This window comes from Piliocolobus tephrosceles, chromosome Y (genome assembly GCF_002776525.5).
Source record: "Piliocolobus tephrosceles isolate RC106 chromosome Y, ASM277652v3, whole genome shotgun sequence".
NCBI classification, from domain to species: Eukaryota; Metazoa; Chordata; class Mammalia; order Primates; family Cercopithecidae; genus Piliocolobus; species Piliocolobus tephrosceles.
Genome location: NC_045456.1, coordinates 6,436,924 through 6,449,330, shown reverse-complemented (window position 1 = coordinate 6,449,330; position 12,407 = coordinate 6,436,924). Strand labels below are relative to the sequence as shown.

The 12,407-nt window shown below is 42.9% G+C and overlaps 1 protein-coding gene across 8 annotated transcripts in view; it reads left to right on the top strand.

Annotated features, from left to right (window-relative positions):
• REPS2 (RALBP1 associated Eps domain containing 2) overlaps positions 1-12,407 on the top strand; it is a 202,036-nt gene that overhangs the window by 81,664 nt on the left and 107,965 nt on the right. The window lies entirely within an intron of this gene.

Sequence of the window (12,407 nt, the reverse complement as noted above, 5' to 3'; positions counted from 1 at the left end):
CTTATGAAATAATTAGTGTTGTTATCCCATTTTTCAGATGACAAAACCTGAGATTTAGAGACCTTATTTGATTTGCCCACGTTCACAGCTAGGAAGTGGCAGGGCTGGAGTTCAAATACTGGACACGATTCCTCAGTCCCTGGCTCAGGAACCAGATGGATGGTCGTGTCACCTGTTGAGTTAGGAAGCCCTAGATGAAACACTGGCACTGGGGAAAGATCACAAGTTCAGTGTTTGATGTCAGGAACTGAGATTTTGAGATAGTCCAGAGAAGTTGTTGAAGAACTGGTAGATTACATGGGTCTGGAGCTTGGGAGTGAGCTTAGGCTGGACATAGGTATTTGGCAGCAATTGGCTATCAGAAGGTCTCATGGTATAGTGCAGAAAAAACCAGGCAGGTGCTCGCCCAAGTCCAACAAAACTCTGTGTGACCTTGGGCAAGTTACTTCTCTTTTCTGTAATACAAATGACTTCGAATGGATTTAACAGCCCATTGTAACAATCAGCAACAGACCGATTCTCTTAATGTGTCTGTGGTTTGTATGGCTGATGTGTTTTTCTTTCCTCTGTTCTTAGGTTTCCTTCTTATGCCTGTTAACTTGGTTTGGCTGGACTCCATGTTCCAGAAAGCAAAATGCCAACCTGAATTAGTCATGTAGATGAGGGGATTTGAAGTGAAGGTTCTTGGTGATAAGGGATTAGTGTTTACTGGGCATAGTGGTAGGCCTAGGCTGGGGTGACTAATTCCCCTCATGTTGCCACGTTAATGTGCCAATGGCAACCTTCTTTCTCTTCTAACTAGTTCTCTGGCCTTGTATTCCAGTTCTTCCTGCCTGATTACAAGGGGGCATGTCCTTTGGGTCCTGGGGGAAGCCTTTAGGGACTCCCAGCCAGTGCTGTTGCAACCCATGGTGTTGGCATTTTAGAGGTGCTTATGCCAATCCAGTGCCTAAACATTGGAATGATTTGTCTTTTTGCTTACTATTTTTAGGAATTTCACTTTTGTTTGGGTGTTGGATTTTTTTCCCTCTGAAATTTCAGACAGTAAGCATATCCTATGTTGGTGGATGGTTGATAGTGCTTTGTAAAGAATTATAAGACTTATTTTCTGCTTCGTCTGTTATCACATGTTTAGAGGTTGTTTTGTGGTTTGTTTTTCACAAATTACCCTCAACATCTAGATAGTGTAGTCGTTTGTAATTTTGCTGGCAAAAGATTTAGAATTGCACCCTTTACTCCTTCTGTTCTCGACTGCCTCTGTTTCTGCAAGGGTTGTGAGAAACTTTATGTTAAGCCCTTGTCTTTATTGTTTCCTTGGCAGCTGTGGACACTGACCACCTTCTCGATATGCTCTCATCATTTGGTGTCCATTATGCCTGCTCTCCTGGTTTTCCTCCTGCTTCTATTGCTGCCCCTGCCTCATTTTTTTCAATCCTCCTTCCTCTGCCCTCTGCTTGTTATGCTGGAGAACCCTGGGCCCACTTCTCACTCTACTTACTCTTTAGCTATGTGGATGCTGTTGACCACAAAGCACCATCTGCCAGACATCTTCACTCTAATGTTCCACTGTCACTTTCAGCTGACATGTCTTTCTCATAAAGAGTCTTCCACTCCTAGCTCTACCCACCCATCAGCACAGGCCAGAATGCTGGTCATTGTCTTTGACTTCTCTCTTTCCTTATGCCTGCTCAGTCCCCAAGTCCTGACCATACCACTTTTCAAATAGCTTGTGTCTGTCCATCCCTCTGTGCTTCTTTGTTCAGGTCATTATCCTTTTCACTGACTGTATTGTATCAGCCTCTTTCTTCTTACTTCCACTCTTGCCTTCTCCCAATTCATTATTCTCGTTGCACACATAAAATCTTAAAAACACAAATCTGATCATCCTGCTGACTTGATTGAAGCCTGTCCCTCTCTGCCCATGGCTCTTAACATGTCATCCATGTTGCTCTCTGGCCCTCACCTACCTCTTCAGCCACAGCAGCTCACTGCCACTCTCCCTCCACTCTCTGGCCATTTCCAGGATGGTCAGTGTTCTCTGCGTGGGAGCCTTACTTTTCACCCTCACTTTTGCCTTCTTTGTTTTTTCCTTTGTCTCAATTCATCTATACTTTTTTCTCCATTGAGAACGTGAAACGTAAGTGTTTTCTGATATTTTCTTGTATATGCGATGTTTCCTTTTTTTTTTTTCATTCTTAAAAAGAAAAAGGTCCATTACTCGTCAGCTCATTTATGTGTGAAACTCAGCCAGAGGGATGGGTGTCTGATCATTATTGGTTTCCCATCTCAGAGCCAACCAGGGTTGCCTGTTTCTTTTGTATCATTCTAGGAACATTTTATGCAATGTACATGCAAATATAGGTATTCATATATATTAATATGTGTGTGTGTGTGTGTGCATGCTCTGTCTGTCTATCTAGCTAGCTAGCTAGCTAGCTATCTGTATTTTTTGAGACGGAGTCTTGCTCTGTCGCCCAGGCTGGGGTGCAGTGGTGCAATCTCGGCTCACTGCAAGCTCTGCCTCCCAGGTTCACGCCATTCTCCTGCCTCAGCCTCCCGAGTAAGTGGGACTACAGGCGCCTGCCACCACCCCCAGCTAATTTTTTGTATTTTTAGTAGAGACGGGGTTTCACCATGTTAGCTAGGATGGTCTGGATCTCCTGACCTCGTGATCCACTTGCCTCGGCCTCCCAAAGTGCTGGGATTACAGGCGTGAGCCACCACGCCCAGCTACATATATATATATTTTTTAGACGGAGTTTCGTTCTTGTTGCCCAGGCTGGAGTGCAATGGCACCATCTCGGCTCACTGCAACCTCCACCTCCCGGGTTCAAGTGATTCTCCTGCCTCAGCCTCCCAAGTAGCTGGGATTACAGGCATTCTCCACCACTCCCAGCTAATTTTGTATTTTTAGTAGAGACGGGGTTTCTCCATGTTGGTCAGGCTGGTCTGGAACTCCTGACCTCAGGTGATCTGCCCGCCTCAGCCTCCCAATGTGGTGCAATGTATTTTTACCTGACTTTAGGGAGACAGGTTTGGCAAATGAAATATCCTTCCAGCTAGATCGCACTAGAAAAAATTATCTTTTATTTAAAACCAAACACACTCACTTTTCAAACCCTCAGGATACTGTTGTGATATTTTCTTTGCTTTTTGGAGGGATGAAAAGTAACAGTTTTCTAGAACATATTCTCGACACTCACTACTCTTCTTCAGAGATGAAAAAATGACCAATAGAGTTTAGAGACCTCTGTTACTCTGGCATTCCTCAGGGGGCTTATCTATATTTTTGGTGTAAGTTTTCTAATGATCAGGTAGGGGAGGGGATGTTAGGCATTGTTAGCCAGCACCATATTCATCTCAAAGTGCATAACTTGAAACATGTTTGTCTAACTTAGTTATCTCCTTTCCTCCCTCACTTTCTCTTCATCTCAGTTTCTTGCTGTACCTCCTCCCCTAGATATAACTGCAGGTATTTATGGCTAGAAGCAGGTGATCTCCACTCCTTGGGTCCTCTTGGAACCCAAGAGAAAAGGCAAGTATGTGAAAGATGATTAAAGAAATGAATATTCCTGAGGCTCTGTTGGAGTGGTGTTGGCCTGAGTCAGAAGATAATTGATAGTCACCACAAATAAATTGTTCATTCTGAGAGCTTTAATGAAAACAGCAGGAAATAGCCTTTTGGAGAGGCTGACATCGCACCGAGAGATCTTCTTGTGGCATGAAAGATATTTTATGGGTAGACTGAACCAGGATGCAAGGAGGATAAGGAGAGCGGAGGAGTGAGAATGACTGATGGGTTGGGATGGGCTTGAATGAGATGAGTTAGAGTCGAGTCATGAGAGAGTTGGTCATCTGAGTTTGGAAGAAGAATGAAGCAGGTAAACAAGCGGGGCATACTGGGTACGGTCTTGGCCACTCTGGTTGTCTAACCTAATAATCAGTCCAGGGAATTGACCCATGAAGCAGGTCAGGACCACCCGGGTTCTTTTGGGGTTCAAGAATTGTTTACCAAGGCATTACTTGGTAAGTAAGTGTTCATATGAATGTGTGTGAGCTCTCAAACAAACTTGTTCTTCAGAGCAATTACAGATTTAAAAAATTTGTCAAACATTCAACAGATACAAAAGAGCACAGTGAAAAGTATCCCTACCATTTCCCCCCTCAGCCACTCATCCCAGGAGCAACTGATATGACCCATTTATTTTGTATAGTCCTATACAAAACATTTATATAATATTGTATATGAATATCTTATTTATATACAAGTGAAAATAGGTATTATATATATAATTATGTAATATATGCAAAACACAGTTATACTTTTTTACACATATGGTGGCACACTATACGTCTAACATGCATTTAGCACTAACAATAAGCTTTATTTATGTTCTATAGCAGCACATAAAGTACTTCCTCATCTTTTTGTTTTTTACAAATGCATAGTATTTCCTTGCCTGCTCTTGTGTAAATCATTTAGCCAGCCCCTTTTGATTGACATCTTGTACTTGCAATCACTGCATTGTTTGCAGGTATATGGGGGACCAATTCCTAGAAATTGAAATATTGGGTGAAAATGCCTATATATTTGTAATTTTTGATAATGACTTTCAAATTGGAAGTATAGCAGCTTGTGTACTTGCCAACAATATAAGAAAACGTCTATTTTCTCGTACCTTTGTGAACACAATGTGCTAACAAATTTATGGGTCTTTGCCAATCTGATAGGTGAAAAATGATAGCTCACTGTAGTTTAATTAGCATATCTCTTTATTAGTGAAGTGAAATATCTTAAGTTTATGAGTCGCTTGTATTTCCTTTTCTGTGAACTATTGATTCATATCCAGTGCCCCTTTTCCTTTTGAGTATTGGTTTGTCATTCTTAATGGCATGAAACCAGAAACTGATCTGTCTTTTCCTTTGGATCAGAGATATACTGGAGTGTGTGTGGAAGATTGCTCCCTGAGTGGTGAGAGGAGATGCTGGCACCTGAGGCTCTTGAAGGAGTTATGGACCCCAGCTGCCTCCTAGTTCTGGAGAACCCCAGGCCTGCCTGCAATGGGGATTTCTTGTTTATAAGGTCATGACAATAAAGTTGAATTACTTAGTTTATGGGTAGAGATTAGGGCTTAAAAAAAGTCCTCTGTTGTTAGAGATGGTAAATGTCAACACTTGTGTGTATGTGTTGACCTCTCAGCATTGCTTAGACAGCTAAATTCTGTTCCTTTCACTGAAATGGGAGGGAGGAGGAGATAGAGGTAGAGATAGAGGGAGAGAGTGTGAGTGTGTGTTAGGAAGAGTGAGTTTGATGCATTTTCTAGGTATGTATGTGCCTTATTCTTGAGATCTTCTTTCACCAAATTCATTCCCCATTTTATTTGAGACCCCAGCTGGACTTTTACACCATCTCCTAAGGGGTCAAAGGTTAACATGTCCTCCAGGTGTCCTACTTCACTGAGTCTCCTGTAGAACCCACATATACCTGAATGGACACTATTGCCACGAGGAGGTCCTATTTTTTCATAGCCTCCAGTCGCCTGCTTACTTATTTTCTTCACCTGCTTGTAGTTCTCTTTCTGATTTTCTAGCCCTTAACTTTTGAGGAAGGATTTCTAGCCCTTAACTTTTGAGGAAGGAAACATTTAATCTTAACTGATACTGAAGTTTATTTTCTCAGTGCAGATCTTTTCTACTTGTTTCTTTTTTCCTTTTCTATTTATTTATTTACTTACTTACTTACTTACTGAGATGGGATCTTGCTCTGTCACCCAGGCTGCAGTGCAGTGGTGCAATCTTGGCTGACTACAACTTCTGCCTCCCAGGTTCAAGCAATTCTTCTGCCTCAGCTTCCCGAGTAGCTGGGACTACAGGCATGCGCCACTGCACCCGGCTATTTTTTTGTATATATTTCTTTTAGTAGAGACGGGGTTTCACCATGTTGGCCAGGGTGGTCTTGAACTCCTGACCTCAGGTGATTCACCCACCTCAGCCTCCCAAAGTACTAGGATTACAGGCATGAGCCACCATGCCTGGCCTCTACCTGTTTCTTAGTGTATTCCTCAGGTGCTCACTGTGTACCCACACTTCTTGACAATAAAAGAGATGTTTAGTTAATTTAGCCTCCCAGATGTAGCTGAAAACACTGGATTGAACCCCTGATTCCAGGCAGTACTTTGTGAATCTGGAAAGGATAGTAGCTTATTCCCCAGGACCTTTTGGTCTCACTTATATGCCAGGCTATGGATATGGAAGACTTCTTTACAACTGGCACCATTTTAGCCCCTGGGCCCATCAGTCTTTCGCTTGATCTCAGGCGAGCAGGGGGTGTCATGCCCCCAGTTGCCTATCCCAACAATAATCACTACTGACTGAGATGCTTCTTTGGTCCCAGTGCTGTGCTGGCCCTTTTCAGTCCTCCCAACAATCTCACAAGGTAGGTATTACATCTTTCATTTGTCCATTTGGAAATACTTAAGTGGCTTCCATGAGTCAGCCACCATGCCAGGGGTACATTGAGAACTACACATACAGCCTCTTGCTCTCTAGGTGCTTGCAGTCAAAAAGGGGAGGTAGATTTGAATCAAACGATCCCACCTATGCATGTGGAATTAAAAACTGACAATTGCCCTAAAGGCCTTGAAGCATAGTATCATGTAGCAAAGGAATCCAGCCTATAGCTAGAAAGTGAGATAAGGCTCCTTTAACAAAGTATCTGTTGAACTGAGCTGTGAAGGATGAATAGGAGTTAACCAGGCAAAGGAAGGATGGTACTGGGAGGTGAGGAGATGAGTGGAGCATTTTCTGTAGAGGTAAGAGCCTGGACAAAGGGCACACCTTGATCAAGGTTCTTAATTATGGACACCAGAATCTCCTTTGGCCAGTTGAAGCAAATAGTGATTTTTAATAAGGGATTTGGACAGCCTGCTAACTCTTTGGAAGGGCTGAAGATACAGACCCTATTCTGAGTTTGCAAGAACAATCTCCAAAACCTCACAGCAGAGCTGGGCTGCTGAGAGAGCTTTGCCTCTGCCACAATCAGAAAGCAACCGCATTGGGAAACTGCTGCCCTAGTGTCAGCTCCAACCAGATCCACACTACACACAACCTTGGCAGCCACATGAAAGCTTTGTTCCCTGCCTGTAACTTGGGTCTGCACCAGTCTTCTGTGGGTGTATTTGTTGAGTGGAACCTAAGTCCTATTTGGAATTGTAGCAGCAAAGGTGTTTCAACAGTGGAGTTTTTAGCTAGCCAGCTTGTGCAGTGCTGGGACTTACGCTGAGGGGTGGAATGGACGTTGAGTGACCCAGTCTCTACCATATTTCTCGTGGAGAGCAGATACATTTGAAGAACTGAAAGAAGGCAACTATGGCTAGAGCCTGGAGTGGGAGGGAGATGAGGTCGGAGAGGGAGGCAGGGCCCTGTGGGCTATGTGACTGCCTTGCAGGTGGGAGCTGATGGCTCAGAAGTTAATTTACTGGTTAATATGTGACCATGCCAGATTGGAACCCAAGTCTGTCTGCCTCTGGAACCTGTACTCTTTTTGTACCTCCAGTCAGTAGCCTCATTCTCCAAAGCATTCTTGAATTCTGTCCGAGTTGTGGATGCGTCTGTTTCCCATCTGAACTCAGGCTGCCTTGAGTGTGAAGGGGAGAACGTAGTGAAGAGACAGGCAGCCTTGGCCTGACCAGCAAAGACGAGGGTGGGAACGTCATTGCTTCGTTAATGGAAGTCTGCAGCCTTGTCAGAGTCTCCTCTTACTGCTGATTTCTCATTTTTCTTGGCTTTCTCCTCTAAGCAGAGCACAAAATCCTGATAACAGTGAAGGAAAAATGCCCTTCTGGAACAGCAGATCTTGGCCCCTGAGGGAAGAATTGGAGGCAGTGGTTACTAATGAGCATTTCTTATGTTAATCAAAATACTGTTAGCACCACATACTGCAGTCACAGTAAAATGATTAAATACCTGGAATGTATGGCTATCTCTAGGATCCTTCTGTGATGACGTGCCAGATGCTTACATGCAAAAATTATGTGAGAAATAAAATGGTGCTCTGTCAGTATGATTTAATAGTTCGCCAGCCAAAATCTAAACTAGATGATGGGGAGGAGGGTGTAATACAGCATAGTCATAGCTCAAGCACAGATCCTCAATCTGCAAAATTGCAGCAATGATTTAGGCATTGCAGTGAGGTTCTTTTTGTAAAAAATGTTCTCTTTTTACAGGATGGATGAACAGATAGAGATAACTATAGAGCTTGATGATCAAGAGTACATACTTTGGACCCAGTTTGTATTCTGGCTCTGCCATTTGCCATAGGTGTGTGGTCTTGGTAAATTACTTCCCTTACCTAATCTTCAGTTTCCTCTTCTGCAAAATGGGAATTACCAGATTTACCTCTCAGGGTTGTGAAGATGAAAATTGATTGTGTGCATTTAGGTACTTACAGTGCCTGGCACTTAGCAAAGCAATGAATACTTGTTACCTGACATTCTTCTATGTCTAAGTGATAGTTTAAAAAAGTATAGCTTATTGTAATAAGCAGAAACTGTGTGTTGCACATTAGGCTCACAGAGATTCCTACAGTTTGACAGTCAACCTTCTGAACTATTGAAATTAGATCCCTAAGTAAGTTTGGTAATATGTGATTAAAGGCATCTTTGTGGGTTTATTTCCCTGAAGAAACAGATAAGGGTAAATTTTTCTGTTGGGACTTAATTTTAACTAACTTTTCCACAGACAAAACCAAATTATTTATCACAACTTCCTGTGAATCTATAATTACTTTGAAATAAAGACTAGAAAGAAGGAATTTTTTAAAAAAGTTCTCTGACTTCAGAGGTAAGGGAGAGGGCTCAGTCTTTATAATGTTGGATGACATTATGTGATAAATGCATATAAAGTTCAGCTTCAGTCAGTTTAAGATAACTCAGGTTAACTGTTCTCTGTCTCTAGACTGGGATTGAGAATTTTTTTGAATGTTTACTCATTCAGCAAATACTTATTGAGTGTTTTGTATGTGCTAGTCACTTTTCCAGACATTTGGGATATAGCAATGATCAGGATAGACAAAATTTTCTGTCCTCATGGGCTTTATGGGATAGTATGGGGTAGGGTGAGAGGCAGAGCATAAATAAGATTGATTAAGCATAATATGGAATGGTTTCATGTTAAAACAAAATTGCTGAGCTCTGTCTCCTTTTCTAGGTCCTTTTCTTCATTCCTCATTGAATACTTTCCCCACAATTTTACTTGAGCTCTCTTTTCTTTTTAACTGGGAATCTCCTTCAAATCCATGGAAGATTAACCTATATTACTCAAACACATAAAGACTGTTGTAAAAATGAATCAGCATTCTGGTCCTATAGGTAGTCTGCATAGATAATCAAATTAGAATTAGAAAGTTGTTTGGGCGCATAATGGTCTAATGTCATTGGTCAGATTGTAAAACCATGATAGCCTCAGGTTTCCATCTTCAGGATGGGCTGTGTGGTTGTAAAGGGCAGATCTTCCTTTCCTTTGGGCCTTGCTTGAAGGATACATTCTTTGGGGGAACAGCTGCTATAACAAATAGGCCTCACATTTTAATGACTTTGCACAGTAGGTATATTTCTCACTAATATAACAGTTTGGCAGGCCGCTGTCCTCAGCGTGGTGATTCATGCATCAGAGCTCCTTCTGTCCTGTCACTCTGCCATCGTCTGTTCAGTGGGCACATGGGAAAGAGAGTAGAGGAGTGCCACAGGGTACTAGTCCTGCCTGGAAGTAGGGCAGGCTGCTGGTGCTCACATTGCCATGGCTACAACTCAGTCGCATGGCTGCATGTAACTTCAAGGGAGGCTGGAAAAAAGTCATTTCTGGTTGGGCAGCCACTTAGTGACACCTCTACACCAGGCATAGTAGAGCATGGGAATTATTGAGGAGTCTGCTGTCATCCCACCTGTCAGCACTGCCACCACTTGCCTCTGTGACTTTTTTTTCTCAGCCCCATGACTGACTAATTCCCATGATCTTTCTTTAGGCAAATTAATATTCACTTGGGCTATAGTGTAGTCTCACCAGCCCGTTAGCTATCCTTTTGTTTACAGTAATCGAGTCTTCTCACATCTTTGCTAATGAGATCATGTTTTGATCAGTGATTGCCTTATGGTAATCTTACTTCCAAAATATTTTTGTTAGAGGAGGCATCCTCAGATATTCACTGTGGGCTTAGTATGAGTTTTTGCTACTCTAGATAGTTTGTTTACTAAGGCACTAACAGGACACTGTTAAAAGATCATTACCCTCTCATAGGTGAAATGGCTGGACTCTAAAACAGCATTTATAGGATGCCTTCAGGGTGGGCTTATATTTTAAACAGAAATGTTCTATGACTGAAACAGTACACACACCCTTCTTAAGTTCTGTCCAACAGTGCTTCCTTGCAATTCATGTTATTTAGCTTTGTTTGATTTTTAAGATAGTTTGATAGTTAGTAGGGGTAAATGTCACCTTTTGGGATTTTATTAATGGTATTACTTTTTAATGAGTCTTTTGAAGTCTTTCATTATAAACAACCTGCTTTCCCCAGAGATAATAACTTGCCGTGCCAAATATTTGCATTTCACTTGAAACAAAGCCAGGGGGTTGAATGTTTTAAATATAAGCAAATCTAATTCTCCTGTGTCTAGAGAAACTGTATAATGAACCATATGTATGTGGCTGAAGCAGACAGATGTGAAAGATTTCTCAGTCTCTCCTTTTATTTAAAAAACAAAACACTGGCAGAGCTCAAAATTGGCACCAAGTAGCAAATATCTCTGCTCAGCCAACAAAACCAGTGGAGCTGGAGTTGACCGGGGGAGGCCTCTTTAGGGTACATGCAGAAGTGGAGCTTTTCCTGGTCCTCGCTTCTACTTGGAAAGCTAAGGCTCCACAGCTTATTCACCCTCATTTCTCAGTGCCTTTAGGCTTCACAATGAACCATTCTTAGGTGACTGACTTCAGATCTTTGAGAAGATTGTTGTGGTTGATTGTTGGGTTGGTTCAGAAGAGATGGGTTCACGCATCTGGGTCCTGCGGTGAGATGGCCCCTAGCTGCTGACAAAGAGGTGCTGAGCTACCAAAGAGACTCATAGGTTTTCTTTCACAAAGAACATCATAGGGCAGTGTTTCCACATCTCTTGCAGTACAAGACATACTTCTGAACTTCCTCAAGCCTGTCAGTAAGTAGAGCTCACACTACCTTTTAGTATCTGTGATGTACCTGCTAGGGACTATAGATGGGATAAAGGAGTATCTGATACGGCTCTTGCCCTTCAGATTGAAACCTGGGTGAAGATGTTTAGGAACACTTTAAATGTTCAAACTGTGGTACTTACCATGACTATCATAAAGATTCATATATATTTTTTTGAGACAGGGTCTTGCTCTGTTGCCCAGGCTGGGGTTCAGTGGTGTGATCATGGCTCACTGCAGCCTTTACCTTCTGGGCTTAGGTGACTCTCCCACCTCAGCTTCCTGAGTAGCTGGAAAGTGCATGCCACCATGCCTGGCAGTTTTTAAACATTTTTTGTAGAGATGGGGATTCTCCATGTTGCCCAGGCTGGTCTCAAACTCCTAGAGTCAAGTGGTCTGCCTGCCTTGGCCTCCCAGAGTGCCGGGATTTGAGCCAACATGCCCAGCCAAGATTCATATTTTTTAAGATGCTCAAATAACTTGGTTTATTAAATCAGTTTCAAGCATACAGCGAGAAGCAAGGGGAAAGAGATGGGGGGTAGGTTAGCACACTTAGTGCAAACTAGTAGAAGGGCCACTCTGTGGGTTACACAGAGCTCATGTGCCCTCTCCCTTTGTCCTAAGGCCTTTTTAGGTTTAGGGAGTAGGAATTATCCTTGCCCACTTAAGTTTTCTTGAAAAGGAGGAGGGGTTGGGGTTCTCATGGGAATCTAAGAAATGAGAGCCAAGGAGTGCCCCACAGGTCTGTAGGGGTGGGAATTATTGACTGTTCATGGGAATTATTGACTGTTCATGCTGTTAACAGGCCTTGCCCTGGTTGCGTTAAGTTTGCTCCACTGTCCACTTATCTTGAGGCTTCCGCAGCCTTTCTTGCCCTGCCGGCTTTGTGTCCTTTGTGTACCTACCTCCCAACTTCTGCTGATGCTTGGTTCTGGTGCCCTCATAACTTTAAGCCCCACCTACCCTTTCTCTATACCACAGCCCCGCTGAACATCTGTTTAGGGTCTACTTTCTCTGCTCATTGGCCTTGATATTTCTCATCCACATTCCCAAGAATGAGCATCTGACCTAAGCCCTTGTCAGAGCATCCAAAAGGCCAGTATACTGTGTGCCCACCAACCCTTACTCCCACTCAGGTGACACCAGGTGTGAGGTGGGTCATGGTGCCCACACAAGGCTGCCAGGCCCAC